Source organism: Arachis hypogaea, chromosome 1 (assembly GCF_003086295.3).
Source record: "Arachis hypogaea cultivar Tifrunner chromosome 1, arahy.Tifrunner.gnm2.J5K5, whole genome shotgun sequence".
In the NCBI taxonomy this organism is placed as follows: Eukaryota; Viridiplantae; Streptophyta; class Magnoliopsida; order Fabales; family Fabaceae; genus Arachis; species Arachis hypogaea.
In genome coordinates this window covers 53982091-53999068 of record NC_092036.1, presented here as the reverse complement: position 1 = coordinate 53999068, position 16978 = coordinate 53982091, and the positions used below count along the sequence as shown (strand labels likewise).

The 16978-nt window shown below is 38.1% G+C and overlaps 1 non-coding gene across 1 annotated transcript; it reads left to right on the top strand.

Annotated features, from left to right (window-relative positions):
* Positions 1–14726: 14726 nt before the first annotated feature.
* LOC112716379 (small nucleolar RNA R71) lies at positions 14727–14834 on the top strand. The gene has a single exon (XR_003160323.1). It is a non-coding gene; the product is annotated as a small nucleolar RNA R71 (small nucleolar RNA).
* The last annotated feature ends 2144 nt before the right edge of the window (positions 14835–16978 follow it).

Sequence of the window (16978 nt, the reverse complement as noted above, 5' to 3'; positions counted from 1 at the left end):
AAAGAAAAAGAAAGAGAAAAAGAAAGAAAAAGAAAGAAATAAAGTTGTGATCTAAGGCAAAAAGAGTGTGCTTAAGAACCCTGGACACCTCTAATTGGGGACTCTAGCAAAGCTAAGTCACAATTTGAAAAGGTTCACTCTCTACTTCATTGAAGTGTAGATTCCCATAATTGTTTTCATCCCTTACAACCTCCTTTGTTTGTGCATCTTCCTATTTTTTCATGTGTGAGGGTGAAAAATTCTCTAATTCACTGGAGTATGAACTCCTTTGATTGATTTTCTCACTTTTTTCCATCGGATCTTGCATTATATCTCTTGGGAAGGAATTTGCTTGTTCCTCTTTCTGGGATTTGATAATCATCTGCACATATTTCTCTACATTTTTTACACTAATCCTCATATCATGTATGCATTCTTTCATGAGAAGCTCAAAAGCTGAAGGTTCTTGATATGAATAAGAAGGTAGTGGCTCTTGATATGAATAAGAAGAAGATGATGGTTCTTAATAAGAGTAAAAAGAGGATGGTTCCTGGTATGAATATGGAGATGTTGGCTCTTTATATGGGTAGAAAGATGATGGTTCTTGATAGGTGATGAGCGGATAATTTGTACGCTTTTTGGCATTGTTTTTAGTATGTTTTTAGTATGATCTAGTTAGTTTTTAGTATATTTTTATTAGTTTTTAGTTAAAATTCACTCTTCTGGACTTTACTATGACTTTGTGTGTTTTTCTGTGATTTCAGGTATTTTCTGGCTGAAATTGAGGGACCTGAGCAAAAATCTGATTCAGAGACTAAAAAGGACTGCAGATGCTGTTGGATTCTGACCTCCCTGCACTCTAAGTGGATTTTCTGGAGCTACAGAAGCCCAATTGGCGCGCTCTCAACGGAGTTGGAAAGTAGACATCCTGGGCTTTCCAGCAATATATGATAGTCCATACTTTGCCCAAAATTTGATGGCCCAAACCGGCGTTCAAAGTCACCTTCAGAATTCCCAGCGTTAAACGCCGGAACTGGCACAAGAATGGGAGTTAAACGCCCAAACTGGCACCAAAGCTGGCGTTTAACTCCAAGAAGAGTCTCTACACGAAAATGCTTCAATGCTCAATCCAAGCACACACAAAGTGGGCCCGGAAGTGGATTTTTATGTCATTTACTCATCTCTGTAAACCCTAGGCTACTAGTTCTCTATAAGTAGGACCTTTTACTATTGTATTGATATATCTGGGTAGCTATCTTTGTTCTGATGCTATCTTAGATCATTGGGAGGCTGGCCATTCGGCCATGCCTAGACCTTGTTCTTATGTATTTTCAACGGTAGAGTTTCTACACACCATAGATTAAGGTGTGGAGCTCTGCTGTACCTCGAGTATTAATGCAATTACTATTGTTCTTCTATTCAATTCCGCTTGTTCTTGTTCTAAGATATCACTTGTTCTTCAACTTGATGAATGTGATGATCCGTGACACTCATCATCATTCTCACCTATGAACGTGTGCCTGACAACCACCTCCGTTCTACCTTAGATTGGGTGGATATCTCTTGGATTCTTTAACCGGAATCTTCGTGGTATAAGCTAGAACTGATGGCGGCATTCAAGAGAATCCGGAAGGTCTAAACCTTGTCTGTGGTATTCTGAGTAGGATTCAATGATTGAATGACTGTGACGAGCTTCAAACTCCTGAGGGCGGGGCGTTAGTGACAGACGCAAAAGAATCACTGGATTCTATTCCGGCCTGATTGAGAACCGACAGATGGATAGCCGTGCCGTGACAGGGTGCGTTGAACATTTCCACTGAGAGGATGGGAGGTAGCCACTGACAACGGTGAAACCCTTGCATATAGCTTGCCATGGAAAGGAGTAAGAAGGATTGGATGAAGACAGTAGGAAAGCAGAGAGACGGAAGGGACCAAGCATCTCCATACGCTTATCTGAAATTCCCACCAATGAATTACATAAGTATCTCTATCTTTATCTTTATGTTTTATTCGTATATCACCCATATCCATTTGAGTTGCCTGACTAAGATTTACAAGGTGACCATAGCTTGCTTCATACCAACAATCTCTGTGGGATCGACCCTTACTCGCGTAAGGTTTATTACTTGGACGACCCAGTACACTTGCTGGTTAGTTGTGCGAAGTTATGTTTATGCCATGGTATTGAACATCAAGTTTTTGGGTTCATCACCAGGGATTATTTGAGTTGTGAAAAGTATTGATCACAATTTCGTGCACCAATAGGGATAGAGAGGTGGTAGTTCTTGATATGAATATGGAGATGGTGGGTCTTGATAGTGGAACATGGAGCACTGAAATTTCTTTGGTTTTGACTTTGCCAACCAAAATTCAGATAGTTCCTCCATCCACAATAATATGAATCACTACTTGGGTCTGAATAGTAACCTATGTGATCTCTCTCCATTATTTTTTCTTAGCATAAAATACCAAAAAGAATTAAACGCACCATGTGGTAAACAGGCAAGCAAAGAAGAAAGAACATAAAGAAAAATAAAAATAAATAAATAAATAAAATATAAAAGAAAACGAAAATAAAAGAAAAATAAAATAAAGAAAATAAACTGAATAATTAAGAAAATAAAATAACTAATGAGCAAAAAAGAGTATAAAATTTAAACTCAATAAGTAAAATAACTAGGAAGAATAAAACAACTAAGGGAACATCAAACTTAATTTCAGAAATTAAGAGAAAAAAATAAAATAAATCAAAATAATTTTTTTAAAGAAATAAGATAAATGAAATTAAAGCAAAAATGCCTAATCTAAGAAATCAAACAACTAGTAGTTGTCAATCACAGTCAATCCCCGGTAACGGCGCCAAAAACTTGATGCGAAATTTACAACCACAAACTAACCGGCAAGTGCACCGGGTCGTACCAAGTAATACCTCAGGTGAATGAGGATCGATCCAACAAGGATTGATAGACTAAGCAACAATGGTTAAGTGATTTACTTAGTTAGACAAATAGAAAAGAGTGTTTTGGTGTTCAAAAGTATTAAATAGTAAATCAGAGAATCAAAATAGCAAACAGTAAATTGATGCGAATAATATATATATAGAAAATAGTTAAGGCTTCAGAGATATCTATTTTTTGGATTGACTTTTCTTACTAACTATTTTAAGCAAATCCTAATTTGTTAGACCTTTTTAGTCTCCTCTAAAATTCATCAACCGCCAATTCCTTGGTCACTTAATTCCAATTAGAGGGTGAAGTTCAATTCTAGTTTATATGCCACAAAAAATCCTAATTACCCAAATATAAGAGGATTATATGTCATGCATCCCGTTAAGTCCAGATAATTAGAAATTTAGGAGAATGTTTTTTCAAGTTGTTGTTCAAGTAAAGAGCTTTTCCAAGTTATACAAGAACTCAATTAGAACAAGGGTCATACTTCCGTTCCACCCAAATTCATAAGATAAAAACGAAAATAATTCTTGAATTATAGATCAGTACATGAATTAAAATAGAAAAATAATAGTATCAATCTATACAATAGACAGAGCTCCTAACCTTAACAGTGGAGGTTTAGAGAAAAAACTAGGATTCTGAAAAACTATAAATTGTGGAATGAGGTAGAGGAGAAAAGATTCACCCGAAGGGCTGCTTCCTTTCCCTTTTATATATAGTCCTAATTAATGTAAATTATATTTTCTAAAACTAAATAATATCTTTTCCTATTTTAATATAAAAATTAAAGTTTAATCAGAAAATAAATTCATATCTCGTGCAAGCCTTGAGGGCGGATGGGGACCACTTGTCTCTTTAATATTGGTGCCTTACTTGGCAGGGGGCTGCACCATACTTAAAGATTGCAGTGAGTATTTGCATGGAATGCTTGCTTAGGTGCCTTACTTGAGTTGCTAGTGCGCCTAACTTGAGTGGTGGAGCATCAGTTGCGTGTTGTTGTTGTGTTTTGCGCCTAACTTGAATTTTCTAAAGTTAGGCGCATCCCTTGCAGAGTTGATGGAAGAGAAGTATGAACTATTATATATCGTTGGAAAGCTCTTAAAGTTAGCTTTTCAACACCACTGAAATCACATCCATTGGATGTTTGTAGCTCGAGTTATTCAGGTTTGAGTGCAGAGAGGTGAGGGTTGACAACATCATTCGCCTTTTTCTCTTTTTCTGCGAAAAGTCCATCAAATCCAGCCGAATACTACCTAAAATAAATAGAATTGCACATGACTCAAAGTAACATCTATAGTGGCTAAGAGATAATTAATTGTTGATTAAACTCAACAAATTGAATGCAAATTCACTAGGAAAAGATAGGAAAGATGCTCGCGCATCAAGTGCAAGGGTATTTGGGAGATGAAAGGATACAACGGACCTAATACATGTCTCGCGACGTCCATCTCGAGCGACCACATGAGTATGTACTATCATGTGATCTCGGCCTTCATCATGCCAATGGTTAGAGCTGATGCATCCGTCTGCATCAAGGTACTACTGAATGCGACGGAGGCACACTTTGGGTTCAGGCCGACTTATAGGAGGATTTGGTTGGCAAAGCAGAAGGCCGTCGCCCATATTTACGGTGATTGGGATGAGTCATACAATGAGCTACCGCGGTGGGTCTTAGGAGGTCAAATGACGATGCCTGGTAGTGTTGCAGTGCTGAGGACGAGTCCTGTTCAAGTGGCGGGCAGGTCGATGGCTCGCAAGCCCATTTTCACTGGCTTTTCTGGACGTTTCCACCATCTATTGAGGCATTCCGGCATTGCAAGCCATTGGTGAGTATTGATGGGACCCACTTGTATGGTAAATATGGGGGTACGTTGCTTGTCGCGATTGCACAGAACGGGAACTCCAACATCCTGCTTGTTGCATTTGCACTCGTGGAGGGTGAGAATGCGGAGTCCTGGTCGTTTTTTCTATCCCATCTCCGGCAGCACGTGACCCCACAAATGGGTCTATTAGTTATATCAGATAGGCACAATGGGATCAAGGCTGCACTTGAGGCTCCTGATGGAGGATGGCTACCTTCTGCTATATACCGTGCATTCTGTATTCGACATGTGGCCGCAAATTTTGCCCTCACATTCAAGGGCAAGGACCTAAGGAGGCTTCTTGTGAATGTAGCTTATGCCAAGACTAAAGTTGAATTCGAATACTGGTTTGATATTCTGCGGTCTGAAGACCCTGACATGTGTGACTGAGCGAACAGGATTGACTATTCTTTGTGGACTCAGCATTGGGATGAAGGTAGGAGATTCGGACACATGACGACAAACATCTCCGAGTGTGTTAATTCCATCCGGAAGGGAGTCAGGAATCTTCTGGTGTGCTTGCTGGTGAAGGCCACTTATGGGAAGTTGGCAGAACTATTCGTTGGCAAGGGGAGAGAGGCAGAGGCCCGGTTAGGGGAGGTTGGCCACTTATGTGTGCGTCTCCGGACGCCACCGCTCAACAAAAGCACTGACCATGGCTCATTCAGTCTGAACCATCTCTCATTCAGCCTCGCAAGATGGTATAAGCCGGTCATCTGCAAGTACGGAACGTACCTCTCGTCCAGACGCATACCCTGCTGCCATTGCATGCTCAAGATGCATCACTGGGACTGCAAAGATAATGTACTAGATAATTAAAACCAAATTTAATCATTTACTAACAATAGTGATTCACTAAGAAGACCAATAACAAAACAACCAACAAAACCACCAAGAAAAATCACTAATAAAACCACTAACAATACAACCACTAAAACCACTAATTAAACCACTAATAAAATCACTAACAAAATCACTAACAAAATTACCAAGAAAACCACTAACAAAACCACCAAGAAAACCACTAACAATACCACCACCAAAACCACTAACAAACAAACCATCAAGAAAACCACTAACAAAGCCACTAGCAAAACCAATAACTAAACCACTAATAAAACCACCAACAAAATCACTAACAAAACTACTACTAAAACCGATTACACAACAGCTAACAATACCACTTACCAAACCACATACAAAACCACTAATAAAAACCATAAAATCATTCACAAAAAAATATTACCAACGTCATTCACTATCAAAACCTCTAACATAACATATATAAACAAAAAACTAAGTTATTCAATCCTACTTTTAAAAGAACGAGTTCGTACTTACCTCTTCGTTGATGATACCAGCTATATGGGCTACTCTATCCAAACGATAAAATCTGTCCGGATTATCCTTCATCGGCTAAATATTCTGCTCAAGCCTTTGTTGAAATCGTTTTGGGTCGTTTTCTCTAGGATTTGGTGGAGTGTGGTTTTGGAATAGTGGTTCAAATGAGGCTGGTTCGAACTCCTTTTATAGGCAAAACATGAGTGATTCGAAACACCCTCTTTCGAATTACTATGGGCACCAACTCTTGAGTAATTCGAAACTGCCCAATTCGAATTAATATGAATAGCGTGTATGTATGTAATTCGAATCACCCTGATTCGAATTAGTGCTTGTGTGCGTGTGTGTAATTCGAATAAGTGTGATTTGAATTACTGTGAATGTGTAATTCGAATTGCTCTAATTCGAATTACATAGAAACGTGTATTTGGTTGATTCATGTATCGTTTTTCCTTTTGCCTAAATTGTGAAATTTTGGTGTGCCATTGGCTTATATGAATCATTTTTCCTACTTATTATATTATATAATTGATGATATTATTTTTTATTATTATTTTTAATAAAAAATTTATTAACAAACTCTATATTAAAATAAAAGTTCTACTTAAAAATAATAATTTTATATTTAATTTCATTCATAATAGATAAAAGTACTTTTAAAAAACTCATATATAAGTTTTTTTTTCTCATAAAACTCTAATTTTTATCTTTTATTATTATAAATAATATAAATCAGTAACTCTAATATTTTTTATATATGTATTTAAAATAAATTAATGAATAAAATATGTAAAATATTCATACTAATAAATAATTTATTTAATATGTTATTATTTTAATATCATGAAAAATAAATAAATATTGAAATAATTTGAATTTTATGTATATATTTTTTTACTATTTAATTAGGATTTGTCATAAACATTAAAGTATTTTTTATATGATAATAAAAACAAAAAAAAAGATTCATTAAACAAAATGATTAATGAAAAAAATAAAAAATAATAGGAACAATTAAAAAGATTTATTGACCAAAAAATCAACTAGTTAGGCACTAGACTAATAGATCAATTTTAAAATTGAATACATTATCATATAATATATAAAAGTTTCAAAATTTGTTTGGGACCATGGCCCTTAGTTGTTCTCCTCTAAATTCGCCTTTGATTGAGTTTACGATATTGCATAAAAAATTTATAATGATAACCTAAGTAGTTACTATCTTGAAAAAAAAAATTAATTTTTGGGTATTAACTTATAGTTTTAGTTCGTTGTTTGTATATTTTTTTTATTCCTAAATTTTGTGTGCCTAAATAGACCTAATTTATTTGTAGCAATCTTATTAATTTTAAATGATATATCTAGCAATCTTATTATTAAAATTTAAATTTGAATTCTCTGCGATGAAGTAAATTTTACCTTTCATTGTAATTATGTTATGATACTTGTTCATATCCTGACCTAAAAATATAACCAGGTCCAAAATGAATGAGTCCAATTAAGGAATCAAACTTGGTCCACACCTATCCAATCTCATAGAGGTCGGCGACAAGAGTCTGACCCTACTTATTCAAATAAGTAACTAATTCCTTAGATATCTCTCACTCATCTAGAAAGGAGATCTCAATAACTTCCCTAGAAAAAAGAAACGGTCATCCACCTTTAAAACATGGTTATCTATTTAATATAAATTAGGGGTGAATGCGAATTGGATCAGATCGGATCTAATATCCGCAGTTTTAAAACTTGAATCTGATCCGATCCAATCCTCACATTTGCGGATCGGAACGGATTAGATATATCCGCAAAACACAAAAATATTTTTAAAAGGTTATTTTTATTAAAAAATATCAATAAATTTTATTTTTTCTATTCTTTTAAATATGTTTACTCTTAAAATCATGTTAAACATACTTTTTTAAATAATAAAATAAAATAATATAACATATATGATAATTATTAGTTGAAACAAAACATAAAAATAATATTTTATTTATTTATTTATTTTTGCGGATACGTGGATATCCGGATCGGATATGCGGATATCTACACAAAATCCGCAATCCGATCCTATTAGTGTGTGGATCAGATCCAATCCGATCTGATAACCTTGCGGATCGGATCCATATTCGTAATTTTCAGATCGGATTCAGATAAACACCCCGGATATGAGGATTGGATCCGATCCATGAACACCCCTACTATAAATACATTGACACCCTTAGGTATATTCAGGACCCAATCTAACTTAAGCATCGGAGTCCCTTGCAAGTACCAACCCCCACCTCATTACAAGGAACTCGGACGGCGGCACTTCAGCACCAGCAGAAGTCAGACGCTCTTTGGGACTCATGGTGCACGAAATTGAGATCACTACAACTTCGCACAACTAACCAGCAAGTGTACTGGGTCGTCCAAGTAATAAACCTTACGCGAGTAAGGGTCGATCCCACAGAGATTGTTGGTATGAAGCAAGCTATGGTCACCTTGTAAATCTTAGTCAGGCAAACTCAAATGGGTATGGTGATAAACGCATATAACATAAAGATAAAGATAGAGATACTTATGTAATTCATTAGTAGGAATTTCAGATAAGCGTATGAAGATGCTTTCCCTTCCGTCTCTCTGCTTTCCTACTGTCTTCATCCAATCCTTCTTACTCCTTTCCATGGCAAGCTTAAGCAAGGGTTTCACCGTTGTCAGTGGCTACCTCCCATCCTCTCAGTGGAAATGTTCAACGCACCCTGTCACGGCACGGCTATCCATCTGTCGGTTCTCGATCAGGCCGGAATAGAATCCAGTGATTCTTTTGCGTCTGTCACTAACGCCCCGCCCTCAGGAGTTTGAAGCACGTCACAGTCATTCAATCATTGAATCCTACTCAGAATACCACAGACAAGGTTAGACCTTCCGGATTCTCTTGAATGCCGCCATCAGTTCTAGCCTATACCACGAAGACTCTGATCTCACGGAATGGCTGGCTCGGTTGTCAGGCGAGCACTCGGTTGTTAGGCGATCAACCATGCATCGTGTATCAGGAATCCAAGAGATATTCACCCAATCGAAGGTAGAACGGAGGTGGTTGTCAGTCACACGTTCATAGGTGAGAATGATGATGAGTGTCACAGATCATCACATTCATCAAGTTGAAGAACAAGTGATATCTTAGAACAAGAACAAGCGGAATTGAATAGAAGAACAATAGTAATTGCATTAATACTCGAGGTACAGCAGAGCTCCACACCTTAATCTATGGTGTGTAGAAACTCCACCGTTGAAAATACATAAGAACAAGGTCTAGGCATGGCCGAATGGCCAGCCTCCCAATGATCTAAGATAGCATCAGAACAAGGATAACTACCCCGATATCTCAATACAATAGTAAAAGGTCCTACTTATAGAGAACTAGTAGCCTAAGGTGTACAGAGATGAGTAAATGACATAAAAATCCACTTCCAGGCCCACTTGGTGTGTGCTTGGGCTGAGCAATGAAGCATTTTCGTGTAGAGACTCCTCTTGGAGTTAAACGTCAGCTTTAGTGCCAGTTTGGGCGTTTAACTCCCATTTTGGTGCCAGTTCCGGCGTTTAACGCTGGGATTTCTGAGGGTGACTTTGAACGCCGGTTTGGGCCATCAAATCTTGGGCAAAGTATGGACTATCATATATTGCTGGAAAGCCCAGGATGTCTACTTTCAAACGCCGTTGAGCGCGCGCCAATTGGGCTTCTGTAGCCCCAGAAAATCCACTTCGAGTGCAGGGAGGTCAGAATCCAACAGCATCTGCAGTCCTTTTTGGTCTCTGAATCAGATTTTTGCTCAGGTCCCTCAATTTCACCCAGAAAATACCTGAAATCACAGAAAAACACACAAACTCATAGTAAAGTCCAGAGAAGTGAATTTTAACTAAAAACTAATAAAAATATACTAAAAACTAACTAGATCATACTAAAAACACACTAAAAACAATGCCAAAAAGCGTACAAATTATCCGCTCATCACAACACCAAACTTAAATTGTTGCTTGTCCTCAAGCAACTGAAAATCAAATAAGATAAAAAGAAGAGAATATGCAATGAATTCCAAAAACATCTATGAAGATCAGTATTAATTAGATGAGCAGGGCTTTTAGCTTTTTACCTCTGAATAGTTTTGGCATCTCACTCTATCCTTTGAAATTCAGAATGATTGGCTTCTTTAGGAACTTAGAATCCAGATAGTGTTATTGATTCTCCTAGTAAAGTATGATGATTCTTGAACATAGCTACTTATTGAGTCTTGGCCGTGGCCCAAAGCACTCTGTCTTCCAGTATTACCACCGGATACATACATGCCACAGACACATAATTGGGTGAACCTTTTCAGATTGTGACTCAGCTTTGCTAGAGTCCCCAATTAGAGGTGTCCAGGGTTCTTAAGCACACTCTTTTTGCCTTGGATCACAACTTTATTTTCTTTCTTTTCTTTTTTTTTCTCTTTTTTTTTCGAAATTTTTTTTTCTTTTTTTTTTCATTGCTTTTTCTTGCTTCAAGAATCATTTTTATGATTTTTCAGATCCTCAGTAACATGTCTCCTTTTTCATCATTCTTTCAAGAGCCAACATTCATGAACCACAAATTCAAAAGACATATGCACTATTTAAGCAAACATTCAGAGAACAAAAGTATTGCCACCACATCAAAATAATTAAACTGTTATAAAATTCAAAATTCATGCAATTCTTTCTTTTTCAATTAAGAACATTTTTCATTTAAGAAAGGTGATGGATTCATAGGACATTCATAACTTTAAGGCATAGACACTAAGACACTAATGATCACAAGACACAAACATGGACAAACATAAGCATTAATTTTCGAAAAACAGGAAAATAAAGAACAAGGAAATTAAAGAACGGGTCCACCTTAGTGATGGCGGCTCTTTCTTCCTCTTGAAGATCCTATGGAGTGCTTGAGCTCCTCAATATCTCTTCCTTGTCTTTGTTGCTCCTCTCTCATGATTCTTTGATCTTCTCTAATTTCATGGAGGATGATGGAGTGTTCTTGATGCTCCACCCTTAGTTGTCCCATGTTGGAACTTAATTCTCCTAGGGAGGTGTTTAGTTACTCCCAATAATTTTGTGGAGGAAAGTGCATCCCTTGAGGCATCTCAGGGATCTCATGATGAGTGGGGTCTCTTGTGTGCTCCATCCTCTTCTTAGTGATGGGCTTGTCCTCATCAATAGGGATGTCTCCCTCTATGTCAACTCCAACTGAATAACAGAGGTGACAAATGAGATGAGGAAAGGCTAACCTTGCCAAGGAAGAAGACTTGTCCGCCACCTTATAGAGTTCTTGAGCTATAACCTCATGAACTTCTATTTCTTCTCCAATCATGATACTATGGATCATGATAGCCCGGTCTACAGTAACTTCGGACCGGTTGCTAGTAGGAATGATTGAGCATTGAATAAACTCCAACCATCCTCTAGCCACGGGTTTGAGGTCATGCCTTCTCAATTGAACCGGCTTCCCTCTTGAATCTCTCTTCCATTGGGCGCCCTCTTCACATATGACTGTAAGGACTTGGTCCAACCTTTGATCAAAGTTGACCCTTCTAGTGTAAGGGTGTTCATCTCCTTGCATCATGGGCAAATTGAATGCTAACCTTACACTTTCCGGACTAAAATCCAAGTATTTCCCCCGAACCATAGTAAGATAATTCTTTGGATCCGGGTTCACACTTTGATCATGGTTCTTGGTGATCCATGTATTGGCATAGAACTCTTGAACCATTAAGATTCCGACTTGTTGAATGGGGTTGGTAAGAACTTCCCAACCTCTTCTTCGGATCTCATGTCGGATCTCCGGATATTCACCCATTTTGAGTGAAAAAGGGACCTCGGGGATCACCTTCTTCAAGGCCACAACTTCATAGAAGTGGTCTTGATGCACCCTTGAGATGAATCTTTCCATCTCCCATGACTCGGAGGTGGAAGCTTTTGCCTTCCCTTTCCTCTTTCTAGAGGTTTCTCCGGCCTTGGATGCCATAAATGGTTATAGAAAAACAAAAAGCAATGCTTTTACCACACCAAACTTAAAAGGTTTGCTCGTCCTCGAGCAAAAGAAGGAAGAAGAGAGTAGAAGAAGAAGAAATGAGGAAGAAGGGAATGGCTTTGTGTTCAGCCAAAAGGGGGAGAAGTAGTGTGTATGTTGTGTGAAAATGAAGGAATGAAGGAGGGTTTATATAGGAGTGGGGGAAGGGTAGGGTTCGGCTATGTGAGGGTGGGTTTGGGAGGGAAAGCGTTTTGAATTTGAATGGTTAGGTAGGTGGGGTTTTATGAAGGATGGATGTGAGTGGTGAAGAGAAAGATGGGATTTGATAGGTGAAGGGTTTTTGGGGAAGAGGTGTTGAGGTGATTGGTGAATAGGTGAAGAAGAAGAGAGAGAGTGGTGGGGTAGGTGGGGATCCTGTGGGGTCCACAGATCCTGAGGTGTCAAGGAAAAGTCATCCCTGCACCAAATGGCAAACAAAATCTCGTTTTGTGCCAATTCTGGCGTTAAACGCCGGGCTGGTGCCCATTTCTGGCGTTTAACGCCAGCTTCTTGCCCTTTTCTGGCGTTTAACGCCAGTCTGGTGCCCCTTTCTGGCGTTAAACGCCCAGAATGGTGCCAGACTGGGCGTTAAACGCCCAACAGCTAGCCTCACTGGCGTTTAAACGCCAGTACGCTCTCCTCCAGGGTGTGCTATTTTTCCTTCTGTTTTTCATTCTGTTTTTGCTTTTTTCATTGATTTTGTGACTTCTTATGATCATCAACCTACAAAAAATATAAAATAACAAAAGAAAATAGATAAAATATAACATTGGGTTGCCTCCCAACAAGCGCTTCTTTAATGTCATTAGCTTGACAGAGGACTCTCATGGAGCCTCAAAAATGCTCAGAGCTATGTTGGAACCTCCCAACACCAAACTTAGAGTTTGAATGTGGGGGTTCAACACCAAACTTAGAAGTTGGTTGTGGCCTCCCAACACCAAACTTAGAGTTTGACTGTGGGGGCTCTGTTTGGCTCCGTTTTGAGAGAAGCTCTTCATGCTTCCTCTCCATGGTGACAGAGGGATATCCTTGAGCCTCAAACACAAAGGATTCTTTATTCATTTGAATGATCAATTCTCCTCTATCAACATCAATCACAGCCCTTGCTGTGGCTAGGAAGGGTCTGCCAAGGATGATGGATTCATCCATGCACTTCCCAGTCTCTAGGACTATGAAATCAGCAGGGATGTAATGGTCTTCAACCTTTACCAGAACATCCTCTACAAGTCCATAGGCTTGTTTTCTTGAATTGTCTGCCATCTCTAGTGAGATTTTTGCAGCCTGCACCTCAAAGATCCCTAACTTCTCCATTACAGAGAGAGGCATGAGGTTTACACTTGACCCTAAGTCACACAAGGCCTTCTTGAAGGTCATGGTGCCTATGGTACAAGGTATTGAAAACTTCCCAGGATCCTGTCTCTTTTGAGGCAGTTTCTGCCTAGACAAGTCATCCAGTTCTTTGGTGAGCAAAGGGGATTCATCCTCCCAAGTCTCATTTCCAAATAACTTGTCATTTAGCTTCATGATTGCTCCAAGGTATTTAGCAACTTGCTCTTCAGTGACATACTCATCCTCTTCAGAGGAAGAATACTCATCAGAGCTCATGAATGGCAGAAGTAAGTTCAATGGAATCTCTATGGTCTCATTTTGAGCCTCAGATTCCCATGGTTCCTCATTGGGGAACTCATTGGAGGCCAGTGGACGTCCATTGAGGTCTTCCTCAGTGGCGTTCACTGCCTTTCCTTCCTCCCAAAATTCGGCCATGTTGATGGCCTTGCACTCTCCTTTTGGATTTTCTTCTGTATTGCTTGGAAGAGTACTAGGAGGGAGTTCAGTAATTTTCTTGCTCAGCTGACCCACTTGTCCTTCCAAGTTTCTAATGGAGGACCTTGTTTCAGTCATGAAACTTTGAGTGGTTTTGATTAGATCAGAGACCATGGTTGCTAAGTCAGAGGTATTCTGCTTAGAACTCTCTGTCTGTTGCTGAGAAGATGATGGAAAAGGCTTGCTATTGCTAAACCTGTTTCTTCCACCATTATTATTGTTGAAACCTTGTTGAGGTCTCTGTTGATCCTTCCATGAGAAATTTGGATGATTTCTCCATGAAGGATTATAGGTGTTTCCATAGGATTCTCCCATGTAATTCACCTCTTCCATTGAAGGGTTCTCAGGATCATAGGCTTCTTCCTCAGATGAAGCCTCCTTAGTACTGCTTGGTGCATTTTGCATTCCAGACAGACTTTGAGAAATCATATTGACTTGTTGAGTCAATATTTTGTTCTGAGCCAATATGGCATTCAGAGTGTCAATCTCAAGAACTCCTTTCTTCTGACTAGTCCCATTGTTCACAGGATTCCTTTCAGAAGTGTACATGAATTGGTTATTTGCAACCATTTCAATCAGCTCTTGAGCTTCTGTAGGCGTCTTCTTCAGATGAAGAGAGCCTCCAGCAGAGCTATCCAAAGACATTTTGGATAGTTTAGAGAGACCATCATAGAAAATACCTATGATGCTCCATTCAGAAAGCATATCAGAAGGACACTTTCTGATTAATTGTTTGTATCTTTCCCAAGCTTCATAGAGGGATTCTCCTTCCTTCTGTCTGAAGGTTTGGACTTCCACTCTAAGCTTACTCAATTTTTGAGGTGGAAAGAACTTTGCCAAGAAGGCATTGACTAGCTTTTCCCAAGAGTCCAGGCTTTCTTTAGGTTGAGAGTCCAACCATGTCCTAGCTCTGTCTCTTACAGCAAAAGGGAATAGCATATGTCTGTAGACCTCAGGGTCAACCCCATTAGTCTTGACAGTGTCACAGATTTGCAAGAACTCAGCTAAAAACTGATGAGGATCTTCCAATGGAAGTCCATGGAACATGCAATTCTGTTGCATTAGAGAAACTAATTGAGGCTTAAGCTCAAAGTTGTTTGCTCCAATGGCAGGGATAGAGATGCTTCTCCCATAAAAGTCGGGAGTAGGTGCAGTAAAGTCACCCAGCACCTTCCTTGCATTGTTGGCATTGTTGTTGTTTTCGGCTGCCATTTGTTCTTCTTCTTTGAAGATTTCTGTTAGGTCCTCCACAGAGAGTTGTGCTTTGGCTTCTCTTAGCTTTCTCTTCAAGGTCCTTTCAGGTTCAGGATCAGCCTCAACAAGAATGCTTTTGTCCTTGCTCCTGCTCATAAGAAAGAGAAGGGAACAAGAAAATGTGGAATCCTCTATGTCACAGTATAGAGATTCCTTTAGGTGTCAGAGGAAAAGAAAAGTAGAAGACAGAAGTAGAAAATTCGAACTTATCAAAGAAGATGGAGTTCGAATTTTGCATTAAGGAATAGTGTTACTTCATAAATAGAAGGATGTGAGAAGAAGGGAAGTAATTTTCGAAAATTAAGTAAAAGATTTTGAAAACATTTTTGAAAAACACTAATTGATTTTCGAAAATGAAAGTGGAAAAGAAATCAAGTGATTTTTGAAAAAGATTTTGAAATTAGAAATCAAAAAGATTTGATTGAAAACTATTTTGAAAAAGATGTGGTTAAGAAGATATGATTAGTTTTAAAAAGATGTGATTGAGAAGATATGGTTTGAAAAACATTTTAAAAAGATTTGATTTTGAAAATTAATGACTTGGCTATCAAGAAAAGATATGATTCAAACATTAAACCTTTCTCAATAGAAAAGGCAACATACTTGAAATGTTGAATCAAATCATTAATTGATAGCAAGTATTTTTAAAAATAGAAAGAAATTGATTTTGAAAACATATGATTGAAAAGATTTGATTTGAAAAAGATTTGATTTTGAAAAGATTTTGAAAACTTGAAAAACATTTGCATTGAAAACAAAATCTTCCCTCTTGTGCCATCCTGGCGTTAAACGCCCAGAATGGTGCACATTCTGGCGTTTAACGCCCAAAACACTACCTTTTTGGGCGTTAAACGCCCAACCAGGTACCCTGGCTGGCGTTTAAACGCCAGTCTGTCCTTCTTCACTGGGCGTTTTGAACGCCCAGCTTTTTCTGTATAATTCCTCTGCAGAATGTTCTGAATCTTCAATTCTCTGTATTGTTGACTTGAAAAGACACAAATTAAAAATATTTTTGGATTTTTAATAATAAGGAATAATCAAAATGCAACTAAAATCAAACAACAATGCATGCAAGACACCAAACTTAGCAGTTTGTATACTACTTACACTAATGAGAATGCACATGAGACACATAAACATTCAAGTCAAGAGAATTCAAAGATCAGAGTAAGAAATCATCAAGAATAACTTGAAGATCCTTAAGACACATGAATGAATGCATGCAATTGACACCAAACTTAAAATGAGACTAGAATCTCAAACAAAAAATATTTTTGGATTTTATGATTTTGTAATTTTTTTTTATTTTTCGAAAATTAAGTGGAAAAAGAAAATAAAGGTATCAAAATTCTTAATGCGAATTCCAGGAATCATGCAATGTTAGTCTAAAGCTTCAGTCTAAAGGAATTAGACATGGTCAGCCAAGCTTCAGCAGAACATTGCATTCAAGAGCTAAATTGATGAAGATCAATCAGCTTTGGTGATGATAAGAACATCACCTTGAAACACTAGAATTCATTCTTAAGAACTCTGAAGAAAAATACCTAATCTAAGCAACAAGATGAACCGTCAGTTGTCCAAACTCAACAATCCCCGGCAACGGCGCCAAAAACTTGGTGCACGAAATTGAGATCACTACAACTTCGCACAACTAACCAGCAAGTGTACTGGGTCGTCCAAGTAATAAACCTTACGCG